The sequence below is a fragment of the Protopterus annectens genome, chromosome 2.part0 (genome assembly GCF_019279795.1).
Source record: "Protopterus annectens isolate FY-2018-M chromosome 2.part0, PAN1.0, whole genome shotgun sequence".
NCBI classification, from domain to species: domain Eukaryota; kingdom Metazoa; phylum Chordata; order Ceratodontiformes; family Protopteridae; genus Protopterus; species Protopterus annectens.
Genome location: NC_056728.1, coordinates 198,500,659 through 198,513,740, shown reverse-complemented (window position 1 = coordinate 198,513,740; position 13,082 = coordinate 198,500,659). Strand labels below are relative to the sequence as shown.

General features: G+C 41.9%; 1 protein-coding gene across 4 annotated transcripts in view; it reads left to right on the top strand.

Annotated features, from left to right (window-relative positions):
* The window catches only part of BIN1 (bridging integrator 1), a 2,421,789-nt gene that overhangs the window by 1,886,104 nt on the left and 522,603 nt on the right, over positions 1-13,082 (top strand). The gene's annotated exons all lie outside the window — the stretch shown is intronic.

The window sequence follows — 13,082 nt, the reverse complement described above, 5'->3', positions numbered from 1 at the left end:
GATTGCTGTGGAGTTTTCTTTGGATGTTAGAGTTAAGAAGCAGTAAGGTTATGCTTCCTGACTACAGAACCCCTTCAGACCACATATAGACTGTTGCATAAATTCTGGAGGCCGTATGACAAAAAGGACATCCGTTTGCAGGAAGGAATTCAGAGAAAAGTAACCAGAAAGTTCATTGAGCAGAATGTAAGAAATATGAATGGATGCTAAAGGTGCTAGAGCTCTTCTCAACCGAAACCAGAAGAGACAAAGAGGCACGTGTATTGGTGCAGAAGATCACATCAGAGAGATGTGAGGGGACCATTCTGAAGACGACAGAGGGGGAGGAGGGATAAAGACAGTGAATTCTTGGGAATAATGATTCTCCAAATGCCTGAGAATACATTGCTACAGAGAAGGTTGGGGGTACATGGAATGGGCAGTAAGAATAGATGATAGACAGAGACTCTAGAGGAGCATTCAAGAGGGCAGGGAAAAAGTGGAAAAATGTAATGGGTAAGGTTGGAAGAAAGGCAGAGTTTGAAAGCCATTGAAAAGTGTTAGGATAAATATTTACATTTACTCACTTTGCTCTCAAGCTGGCACAGTGTAATACATTGTAATGTAATATGGAAGGACAGATTTGTCAGCATATTGTCTTGGAAGACTAGGTAACCAGACATCAGTCTAAGAAACTACACAATGTAAGTTTGTCAACATAGGATCCCCGTGCTTCACACAGAAGACTTGCAGTAAGTCTGAACTTGTTGTATGTCTCCAGTTATTGATGTTTTACCCAGTATAATTCCACAGTTCATAGATATATAAATCCCTAACCAAGTCATTATCCTGTGAATCATTGCTGATCTGAAAAACACAGCAGATAGATAACTCAAGTACATGAGAAAGATTAACAGTATACATATTACATAATGCAGCATTAACAGATATTTTCAGAAAATACAGTATGCTAAATATAGACCAAAGTAATACAGAAGCGTAATGTGATTACATGATAATCTAGCACACATCATAAACATGTTATGATTACATGATAATATGGCACATAATAGCATAGTGTATATAAATATATTGTGTTGCCTTGTTAACAGTTGTAGAAAACTGATCTCAACGGACCATTCAGAGGTATGGCCCGAAGTTACTGCATAGCAGAAACACTGTCTTCCCCGACAGTGCTCTCAACAGTCACACAAAAAGTACATTTCACAGAGATGCAGCTGTAATGAGGCCTCATGCATATACATTTCACATTATGCTGCAAATGGACCATATTCCCTGCATTTATTAACCATGGCAGTTTTCTGTGTGAAGAATGGTACAAAAGTCTCATTAATGCTAACTGAATCACTGCACTTCTTTGGAATACTGGACTGCTATCAGCTCATTGCTCAGACATATATACTTTCATATAGGCATCATCTTCTTTTTTCATAATGTGAATGTTAACATTGCACTGTTGAATCCCAGGGGAACTGTCAGAATGCACATGCACAGACTTACACGGTGTATACAATTAATGTGCAAGGTGGGCCACCAGGGAAATACTGCCAGTCCAGCTATCAAGAATTGTGTAAATAATTATGTCACTTAAAAAAATTAATATGGTGTATATAGAAATGTGACACTGCCAGCCCAGCTATCTGGAATTTTGTAAATAATCATATGTCATTTGTGAATAGTAATATGATTCATGTGCTTGTCTTACAAATGTAAGAGAACTGTATGATGTTCATCGTGTTTCACTGTTGCAGTCATTACTCTTGGGTTATCCTGCTGGCAGGCTACCCGCAGTCGGCCTGAATTCCAAAGTCCTGGTCCGGCGTCAGTTGCTGTCGCCTCTTCCCTGACGTCAGTGCGCCAGGGGTATAAAAGATGCAGCTGATGCCACTTTCTTCAGTCTTTCTTGCCACGCAGTGCCCGAAGCATAAGCAGTTCGCAAGTGCCGGTCGGCTGACTCCTGAGATTTTCAAAATTGAATTTCAGATCCAAAGTCTTCATTAAAGCTAAGTACGCCATTGGGGAAACTTTTTTCTTGCTCCAGACCGATGTCAGAAAAAGTTAACAATTGTATTTCTTGTGGGAAGCAAATACCTCATAAGGATTTTCATTCTTACTGTATTCCTTGCCTAGGCCCTGATCACGACGTTGCTAGCTGTCGGTTTTGTGCTAGATTTAACCAACACACTATTAAGTGTTGGTACAATTTTGCCTTTCATTACTTTGGCCGAAGGTTTAATTATATAATGCCGTCGGAACAGCCGATGACCGGAGTTTATAAAAAGCACAAGGAAAAGGAAAAGGACAGGCATCCGAGGTCCAAAACCGATGACTAGGCCCCCGCTAGGCCAGTTGCCGGTTCGCTGGTTCTGACGCCCGCTACCTCAGAGCCACAGGCCGCTTCCATCTCCCACGTGGAGCCGACTAGGCCTCTGGATACTCAAGGTATTGGACTCTCGGAAACTATTCCCTCAGATGGGTCCGGAGCCGCTGAGCAGGCATCGGCTTCTGAGGGTGTTTTCAGACCTACACAATTATATGTCAAGCCAACCTCAGCTTCAAAGACAAAAACTAAAACAGCTCTAAAGACAAAGAAACAAGTACAGCATTCTCCTGGACAGACTTCCATGCCTAAGAAACAGATGCTTAAAATGGCCGAAGACCTAATTACTTTGATCAGGGGTTCCCATCCCCCCTCCTGATAAGAGGCCTAGGCAAGAGACAGAATATGATTCTTCTGATCAGGTTTCAATTTCCTCTGATTCCTCTACACTTTTCCTCCTTATGAGGATTCTGATGCTGAAGAATCTATTCCTTCAGCCTCTCCTCCTGAGGATTATTGTTTTGGAGAAACCCTGCATACCATGAGGGAGCATTTTCACTGGGAGACCCAAGATTACTCAGAATCTAAGAAAAGGCTCAGAGACTTTCTTTTACTACCTCAGCACAGACCTCTTGCTATTCCACCTGTTCTAGACATTGTAGATGATGTATTTTCAGAGTCCAGCCTTTACTCCGTGCACCTGCTAAGCCAGACAGATACTACAGGGTTCCAGACTCTCATAAGTTTCTATATAAAAACCCTGCTGCTGACCCAGAAACTGTATCTCAGGGTCCCAGAGGGGTCAAGGCTTTCCTTTAAATTGTCAGTTTCATATGCTTAAATATTAGCAATACTTAATGTCTCTGCTTAAACAGAAAATGTTGACAAATTCTGAATGCTCTGATAACAAGGAAATGCAGGATTTATTGCATGCAGCTGAACAAGTGGGAAAGCATACTTTGAAATGTGGTTTTGATTCACTGGAGGCCTCTTGCAGGTCCGCTGTAACGGGTTCTGTCATTAGAAGGCATGCTTGGTTAAAGGAACAGAATCTGCCTGATCATGTTAAAGCAAAATTATTGGATGCTCCATTACAGCATGATACTTTGTTTGGTGTTAAGGCAGAAGAGGTGTTGAAGAAAATGGAGGATAAAGCGAAATCCATGCAGACAGTTAAGGATTTCCTACAAGTACAGCCACCCAGATTTAGCAGGAACTGGCCTACAAAGAACTGGTCCTTTCCAGTGTCAGAAAGGCCACAAAGAGGTAGATACAGATGCCCCAGAGGCAGATCTCAGCCCCAAGGCTCATACAGGCCTAAACAATGGGGTGCTTCTACCTCCAAAAGCGGAGAAGACAAATCACAACCATACAGGAAACAGTCCCAATGACTTTCCTCTGCCAGAACCAAGGACATATCTTTTGGCAGCCCCCTTAGGGGGAAAACTAGCACTTTTTTCACCAAATTGGCACATGATTACCCAGGACAAATGGGTCTTGAACATAGTGTCTCAGGGCTACAGGTTCCACTTTCACACCCTGCTAAGGGCAAAAGGTATGCCAGACCTGCCACACAATCAATGGGCAGAGGCACAAAAGCAAGTTTCATCCCTCATGGACATGAGGGCCATTCAGCAAGTACCATAACAAGAGCAGGGACAAGGATTTTACTCAAGACTTTTCTTGGTGCCCAGAAAGGACAAAGCCTGGAGACCAGTACTGGACCTGTCTTTACTAAACACATTTCTGGATGTTCCAAAATTCAAAATGTTGCCTGTGCAGCAGCTACTGCCCATGCTGGGCAAGAAGGCTTGGCTCGTAACTTTGGACCTAAAAGAGGCATACCTGCATGTCCCAATCAGACAATCTTGCAGAAGATACCTCAGATTCATAGCTGGCTCAATGCACTACCAATTCTCTGCACTGCCCTTTGGCTTATGTACTGCGCCCAGGGTCTTCACAAAATGCCTGGCACCAGTAATTGCATTTTGCAGACAAAGAGGAATTCAAATATATCCTTACTTGGACGACTGCCTTATTCAACCAGAGGACAAAGACATTCTACTAAAGCATCTGGCATTTGTAAAAAGATTACTAATTTGCCTAGGGTACACAGTAAACGAAAAGAAATCAAAACTAGTACCCTCTCAAGAGATAATATTCCGGGGTGCAAGCTTAAATACAACTGCCCAGATGGCTTATCTCACACCAGACAAACAAAGGCAACTGACTTCTTACTTCAAAATGTTGGCAACAAAGACCCAGTTATCTGCAAGGAAAATCCTGCAGGCTTTGGGCTTCATGGCATCCTGCATTCTGCTTATTCCATATGTCAGACTGCATATGAGGAAACTACAATGGTATCTAAAAAGTGTTTTGACTCAACATTGCCACAGCCTGGAAACATTAATTACCCTCATTCCCTGCCTGCAACATGAGTTTCGATGTTGGGCACAGGCCTGTCACCACAACAAGGGACAGCCATTCACTTTACCCATAGCCAGGCAGACACTAACAATGGATGCATCAGATTATGCCTGGGGGGGCCCACATGGCAGGAAAATGTATTCAGGGCACATGGCTTGCAAGCCAGATGCATCTTCATATCAATCAAAAAGAGATGCTAGCTGTTCAGAATGCCCTGACAGCTTTCAAGGATCTACTTCATCCAGGACAACTACTGATAAAGACGGACAATACTACAGTCTTGTGGTACATAAACAAGCAGGGAAGCACACATTCCTACCCCCTCTGCAGACAAGCCATGACTTTGTGGGACACAGCATTGACTTATCAAGTTCACCTGCAAGCACAGTTCATGCCAGGAAAAATAAATACTCTGGCAGACAAACTAAGCAGAAACCTCATGGATCCCCACGAGTGGAAACTGGATCCACAAGTCTTCAGCATGATAGCAAGGAAATGGGGATGCCCAGACATAAATCTATTTACCTCCCCTCACAACTGCCAATTACAGAGATTCTGCACAAGGATTTATCACAAGCAAGCATGGAAAGTGGATGCCCTATCATTCAGCTGGAAAAATCTAACAGTATATGCCTTTCCTCCACTGCCTCTCCTCCCCAAGGTACTCCTAAAGGTCAGACAAGAGAAGCCAAAAATTATACTGATTGCCCCAGACTGACCACGCCAACACTGGTACCCAATCCTAAAGAACTTGTCTCAACGTCCAGCCTGGACATTGCCTCAAACTCCTCATTTACTGACCCAACAAAACAATCAGATCCTGCACGGCCAACTCAGGACCTTAAATCTGGCAGCATGTAGCCATTCAGAACACTCCTCTTTCAAAAGCTGTTATGGATGTTATCTCGGAGGCCAGGAGGCCCAGTACCAGAAAATCTTATGCAGAAAAATGGAAGAAATTCTGTGCTTGGAACCAGGAACAAGGAATTGACACGTTTGTACCAAATATTCCTCAGATTTTACAATACTTAACTGAGATGCTGGACAAAGGCCTATCCTTTTCATCAATTAAGATTCATGCCTCTGCCATTTCAGCCGATTACAATACGGAACCACCTATCTTTTCTCATCCTTTAATAAGGCAGTACCTCAGAGGGGCCAAAAACATAAGATCTCCAAGGAGAGCACCAATACCTGCATGGGACCTCAATTATGTCTTGGAAAAACTCACACTGCCTCCTTTTGAGCCAGCCACAACAGCTGATATAAAATTATTACCCTGGAAAACAGCTCTGCTCCAAGCAATAACCTCTGCAAGACGAGTCTCGGAGTTACAGGCACTCATGGCTGTGGAACCTTTTATCATTTTCCATCCAGACAGGGTTTCTCTGAGGATGAACCCTACATTTATGCCCAAGGTGGTGTCCATTGTGGCCCTTAACCAAACCATTCACTTGCCTACCATTTATCCAAACCCACAGAACAAGGGTGAGAGACTTCTGCATTCTTTGGACATACACAGACAGCTACGCTTCTACCTGGACAGAACTAAAGCTTTCAGAAAGACTGAGCAACTTTTATTGGCATATGCTGCAGGACCACAAGGAAAGGCTATCTCAAAACAGACTATTTCAAAATGGATAGGCCATTGCATTAATTTCTGCTACTCCCAGCATGGCAAATCAGTGCCTAAGGGCATTAGGCCACATTCTACCAGAACAGCAGCCACTTCAGCAGCCTTCCTCAGAGGAGTACCAATCAAAGACATCTTAGAGGCTGCAACTTGGAGTTCAGTGCACACTTTTACAAAACACTACCACTTACCTCTCTACTCTAAATCCAGAGCAGGCTTTGCCACTGCAGTTCTGCAGGGCCTCATAGGCTCTCCTAATCCTATTTAGCCCAGCCACCCATCCTCAGCTTTGGGAGACAACCCAAGAGGAATGACTGCAACAGTGAAACACGATGAACATAGTACAGTTGTGTACCTACCATAAATTTAGATGTTCGAGTGTATTCACTGTTGCAGTCCAGGTTACCCTCCCACCATCCCTCTTTCGTTTGATGGGACTTAGCTGTACTTCTCTATTCTATACAACCTATGTGGTGTATTTGCTTGTAGATGAAGGAAATGTTTACTTTAGTGCATGCATGTTTATTGGCATAATCTATTTAGCCTACCCTTTTGGGGGCACCTGACATCTGGGGCAAGAAAAACTGAAGAAAATGGCATCAGCTGCATCTTTTATACCCCTGGCACACTGACGTCAGGGAAGAGGCGACAACAACCGACGCCGGACCAGGACTTTGGAATTCAGGCCGACTGTTGGTCGCCTGCCAGCAGGATAATCCAAGAGTAATGACTGCAACAGTGAATACACACGGACATCTACATTTATGGTAGGTACACAACTGTACTTTATGTACTGAGCTTCAAGAATGTAACCACAGTGTACCCCACTGGAAAAGAAAAGAAATGTATATAAACTATATACCTGTGCAAATGTATGTTTTAATAGTAGAAGCTGGAGCATACAGAGTTAACTTGCAAAACTTCAAGAAAATAAGTTGGAATCAAAGTGTTTTACTATTGTATTTCAGTGCAGCAAGCAGACACAATGTCTGGAGCTAGAAGTTTTCCTATTGTCTTGAAAGTAATTTTAATTACTATGTTTAAAATGTAAAGACTTTATTGCTTCCTAGCAGCTGCACATTTGAGAGATATGTACTTCTCACACAGAGATGATAAAACTCTGTTGGTATCTGTTAGACTGGGAACTGAAGGCAGGTGACAGAGTGATGTCATCCAGGCTAACCCAGCAGTAATATGTGATATTAATTTAAGAACTCTCTCAGAGAAAGATAGGCCATTTTGTATCTTGTCTTGGACTTGGAAACATCCTCTTATCAGCATTTGCCTTGCCAATAGTAAGTAACTAGGATACAGTGATATCTCAAAGATATAGATAGGAATATAGTAAAGATTTGTTTAGATATTTACTGTCCTGCAATGTTGTTTTTAAATATTTCCTGTGATTCTGAAATCTGTAGTTACTGTGCTGATTGAGTATTGTCTTGTTGTTTTAGTATTTATTATTAAATATATTTAAACCTTTTAATTGTGGCTGGTTTGTTTAGACATATTTAAGCTCTTAGTGTACTTGCATATATATTTGGGGGCATTGTACAGGCCACTTCTAAATAGCCTTGTAAGTCTTGGCCACACTTACCATTTGGATAATAGTAACATTAGACAGTTTGATTGATCACCCTTTGTAAGGGCCTTAAAAGTAGTTGATAAGTAGTGGCTGGTGGCACCTGGTACTACCTTATAGTCTGGGCAGAAGGGGGCATAGCTAGTAAACCTGTGCCAGCCTTTCCCAGGTGTGTGTTTGTGTATAAATCAAATCTCAAAGTGTGTGTGTGTGTGTGTGTGTGTGTGTGTGTGTGTGTGTGTGTGTGTGTGTGTGTGTGTGTGTGTGTGTGTGTGTGTCTGTGTGTGTGTGTGTCAGCTACTTGGGCAGGGACATGAAGCACTGGTTAGAGATGGTGCTGAAGGTTTTGGCTTGGCCACTCAGCTGAGATCTCAACCCTATAGCTGTGCCAGCGGGGAGTCTTATTGGGGATCTGGAGCAAGAGAAAGAAACCAGCCCCCAGACTGACTGTGATCTCTGTTTGCTCTTAAGGGAAATTGTACTTTACTGTGTGTGTACTTGTGATCCTCCCAATGTGTACGTCCCTCACTGGTGCTAGTGGTGAGAATTGAGGCTCTTTGATTACTGAGCCAGTTCAGGGGCTACTGTGGTCTCAGTTTAAATTAACAAACACACAGTATTTGATCAGTTATGGATACTCTTTGCCAACAGAAGGGAATAAAAGAGAAAATGGAAGATGTGTGTGTGTGTGTGTGTGTGTGTGTGTGTGTGTGTGTGTGTGTGTGTGTGTGTGTGTGTGTGTGTGTGTTGATCTTGCGAATGAATGGCAAATTTACACTGCTTTCTGAGGTTATGACCAATTCCTGTCATACCCAAATAATCCTTAAGCTGAACATCTGCAGAGCAGAATTGTAGTCAATGTCTTTTAAGGATTTCACCTAAATTGCTGTTAGCTATAGAAATATAGAGAAGGTCAGAAGGAGTTGCATTGTGTCTTTGTGGACTTAGAGAAAGCATATAACAGGGTGCCTAGAGAGGACTTGTGGTATTGTATGAGGAAGTCAGGAGTGGCAGAGAAGTATGTAAGAGTGGTACAGGAGATATACGAGGGTAGTGTGACAGTGGTGAGGTCTGCAGTGGGAGTGACTGATGTGTTTAAGGTGGAGGTGAGATTACATCAAGGATCAGCTCTGAGCCCTTTCTTATTTGCAGTGGTGATGGATAGGTTGACAGACGAGATCAGACAGGAGGCCCCATGGACTATGATGTTTGCAGATGACATTGTGATCTGTAGGTAGAGTAGGGACCAGGTTGAGGAGACCCTGGACAGGTGGAGATATGCTCTAGGTTTGGAGACTGTGACAGTGACAAAAAGGCAAGAGTCAGAGCTGATGTGGCAGAGTTAAAGATGTTAAGATTTGCACTGGGTGTGATGAGGATGGACAGAATTAGGAATCAGTATATTAGAGGGTCAGCTCAGGTTGGACGGTTTGGACATGTGCTGTGGAGGGATGCTGGATATATTGGGAAAAAGATGCTAAGGATGGAGCTGCCACGTAAGAGGAAAAGAGGAAGGCCTAGGATTAGGTTTATGGATGTATTGAGGAAGGACATGCAGGTGGTTGGTGTGACAGAGCAAGATGCAGAGGACAGGAAGAAATGGAAACAGATGATCTGCTGTGGCAACCCCTAACGGGAACAGCTGAAAGAGAAGACCTACATTGCTGTTAGCTCAATATCCATTAGTGGAAGATAAAAATACAATGCCATTGTAATAAATAAATAAATCAGCAGCCAAAAATTTTTGTAATTGAAAAATATATATAAAATGTATATGCTTGCGCTTAGAATAAATATGTAAAATGTTTTATGTAAACAGTAACTGCAGCTAAATAATGTTTACTCCTATCACTGACTGGAGATTACTAAGCCGCGGTGGTGCAGTGATAGCATTGTCGCCTCACAGCAAGAGGTTCTCCTGTTCGAGTCTCGGCTGGAGCACCTTCTGTGTGGAGTCTGCATGTCCTCCCCATGGTCCAGTGGTGTTAGAAAGACATGCGCGAATGGGCGTGCCTTCGTTGAAAGTCGTGCGTCAGGCTAGTACCTCGGCACTGTAGAAATCTACTGCCATTCATTAGCGAACCGGAGTGCCAAAAGAAGAACAACTGACTGGAGATTACTGTAGTCTAACTGCCACCAGTTTTCTATAGTAATTCAGTAGTTGCAAGCTGTACACAGGCAAAGTGCAAAGGTTTTGAGTTGACTGTAGAAAGTCAGTCTGTCGTCTCTTTCCTTTGCAGTCCATGTAAAAAATCTTTACTGCTTCCCGGCTTTTTTAAAGTCCATCAAGTAGGTAATTCAAACAGAAAGATGAGTACAGTTGTATTGACTCAGCAGTTCCTGCAGTGTAGAAGTTTCAAATTAAAGCATATTTTTTTCTTTTTTAAGCAAAGCTGCTTGGAAGGCAAGGAGTTCCCATTTCAGATAAGGTAGTGCAACTTCTGGCTGAGAGCAATTATGTGTGTGACTGTAAACAGTTCCATTCTAGTGTAGATAGCTGCCTCATTGAACAAACAGTTGTTAGTTCAGACCATCTTTTCCCATCTTACACTTGTGCAGCCTCTTAACTAAACAGAACACTTAACAGGCCCTTGACATACAGGCACATGTATGGAAAATCTGAGTAAAAATTCCTCCCAGAAACTATCCAATTTGGGTTCATGTATTTTTAAGGACTATGATAATGCAAGCCATACCCTTATCACAGTTACTGGAAATGTGCTGTAAACACCAGCCATGTTGCATCCTAAGTCAAATCGTCTCTTATGCATGTACCGGTGGATTATTGCATGTGCATCACTGTATGTTGCCTGATACATATTTCATTGTTGTTGTCCTGTGTAGTCAGTGTCTGCACTGTGCTTTGCACCATATCTGTTTTTCTATTAATATGTATTGCATGCATATGGTGAACTACAAGCTTGTTTTTTGCACTAGTAATAAAATGTGTGAAGTGTGTCAGGCATCTGTCTGATAACTTTCTACAGAACATCTGCAGAGCTATGCTTGTATTGGTTACAAGAGATTTCTTTTTTAAATAGATGAAGGAGGGTTGAAACAATGTTGATTTCTAAAGTTGTTTATTAATTTGCCATCCTTCACACTTGACGTATCTCTTTATTCTGTTTAATTTTATTTTTCTTTAGCAGTTCTAGCTGGTCGCTGGAGCAATAGGTGGCAAATGTCCTGCAGTGTGAGCTCACCACTTCATGGCCCACATTCAATTCTGAAACACATTGTCAGTGTCAGTGTTCCTGTTTGTGTTCCTTTACTGTTTTGGATCGTAAAAATGTTTATGCCAGTCTAGTAATTCATTTCACAGCTGAGAAGTAAATGCAGTTGGTGTCCGACTCTGGCTAGAAATGCCCAGCTCAACATGTGTATCCCCTGTTTCTGAGCTATGGGGTTCTACTCATTTTCATTACTAGTGCTGTTTTCTTGGAGTTTTTAAGAAAGTTGTTGTGTAGTGTCCAGGCTTTTATTCCATGTTGTAATACTTCTGAGGCAGTTCATCATTCTGAAACCATATATTCATTCAGAAATAAAAGGCAACGAATTTAGTTCCTTTTCTTAGTTTTACCTTGAATCAATCTGTATTGCATGTTCTACTGTCATGCTAGGTCATATATTAGAATGTGAATCTTAATTTTGTCTAGTAACCATGCATTCAAATTTTTGCTTTTCGCTTAGAGTTTGAAAGCATTATCTTAGACAAAGGTAGCATATCCTGATTTCATGGTTCCGCTCTTCACAAGGTCAGCTTTTACATTTGAAAGTCTGTTTCTTTGTTGTATTGAATGATACTTAAGGTATCTCTGTGCAGTCTGACAGAAGGGTGTAATTTAAGGTTCCATGGCCTTCCTTGAAGATGAAAAGTCTTGCTTTTAGGTATTTTTTATATTACACAATCAGAGAACATGGGTTCAATTTCTTGCCTAAACTATGAGCAGATTTCCATGATTCAGGTTCCCCTGTCACTTGTGAGTTAAATAGACAGTGGTCACTATCAGCATATTTCTGTGGTTCCGATTCCCCTGTCACTTGTCAGTTAAATGGCCAATGGACAGGTTACTCTCTAAAAGTGTAATCTGAATTGTGTTGCAGTATGAGAAAGAAAGTGTGGTGATCCCAGGAGGCAGTGTAAAACACGGGATAACCTATCAGTCATATGCTTCAGTGTTGGACTTGATGTGGATTTTAAATTCCTTTTAAAACTGGCACAGCAGAATATGTATATTTGGCTGTCATCTCTGCTTTTGGAATATACTATGTTCAGTGATGTTTCAGTAATTTTGTATTATACTGTTCAACACATAATTGTTTGAAAAACAGCTACTAGGTAACAACTGATAAAGAGCGCATCTAGCAGCCATCTGCACAGATTAAAACAAGCGTTGCTCGCTCCACTCATTGTTTGGCATTTGCCAAGAGTGCCGTTCTCAGCACCCACAATTTTCCCAGAATTTCTTTGTTTTACAATTCTTACAGGGTTACATGCATTTAAGTACTCTTGGAAGTTTTTTTATTAGTCCTGTTATTCCTACTGCTATTGGAACTATGTGGGTAATTTGTTCTGCACTACATTGGTTTCTGTTTGTATATTGTGGTATTATATGACTTTGTGGCTCAGAGTATAGTACACTGTATTTGCTAGTACAAGAAAGTCTCCTGTTGTTGTGATAACAACTGACTTCACACCCACGGTCTAGCTTCTTTTGTAGACTGTTTGCCTGCCAGTCCTTTGAGGTAGGGCCTCAGAGGTACTTGAAACTGCCAGCAGAATTCCCCTCATATACATAGTCCCTAAGTGGAGCAGATTTTCCATTGGTACAGAAAGGTGTTCTATGCTTTTCCATTAGTTACTATAAAGGTGCTTGTGACCTAAGTCATGGAGTTGTGTTTCAGGTATTTCCTGATCATAGTACATGAGTCAGCCATTTCAGCCCATCATGACTGCATGTGGTGGAGTACTTTGGCCCAGCATGGACTAGTCAGGCATTTGTTACCCTGATTTGAAGAAACTGTCTTTCTTTGGACTTGAATATCAACATTGTCTTTCTGTCCCATTTTTGAATGTGCTAGTTCAGCAGGGGTGAAGGACGTCTTTTCTTGGTGACCTC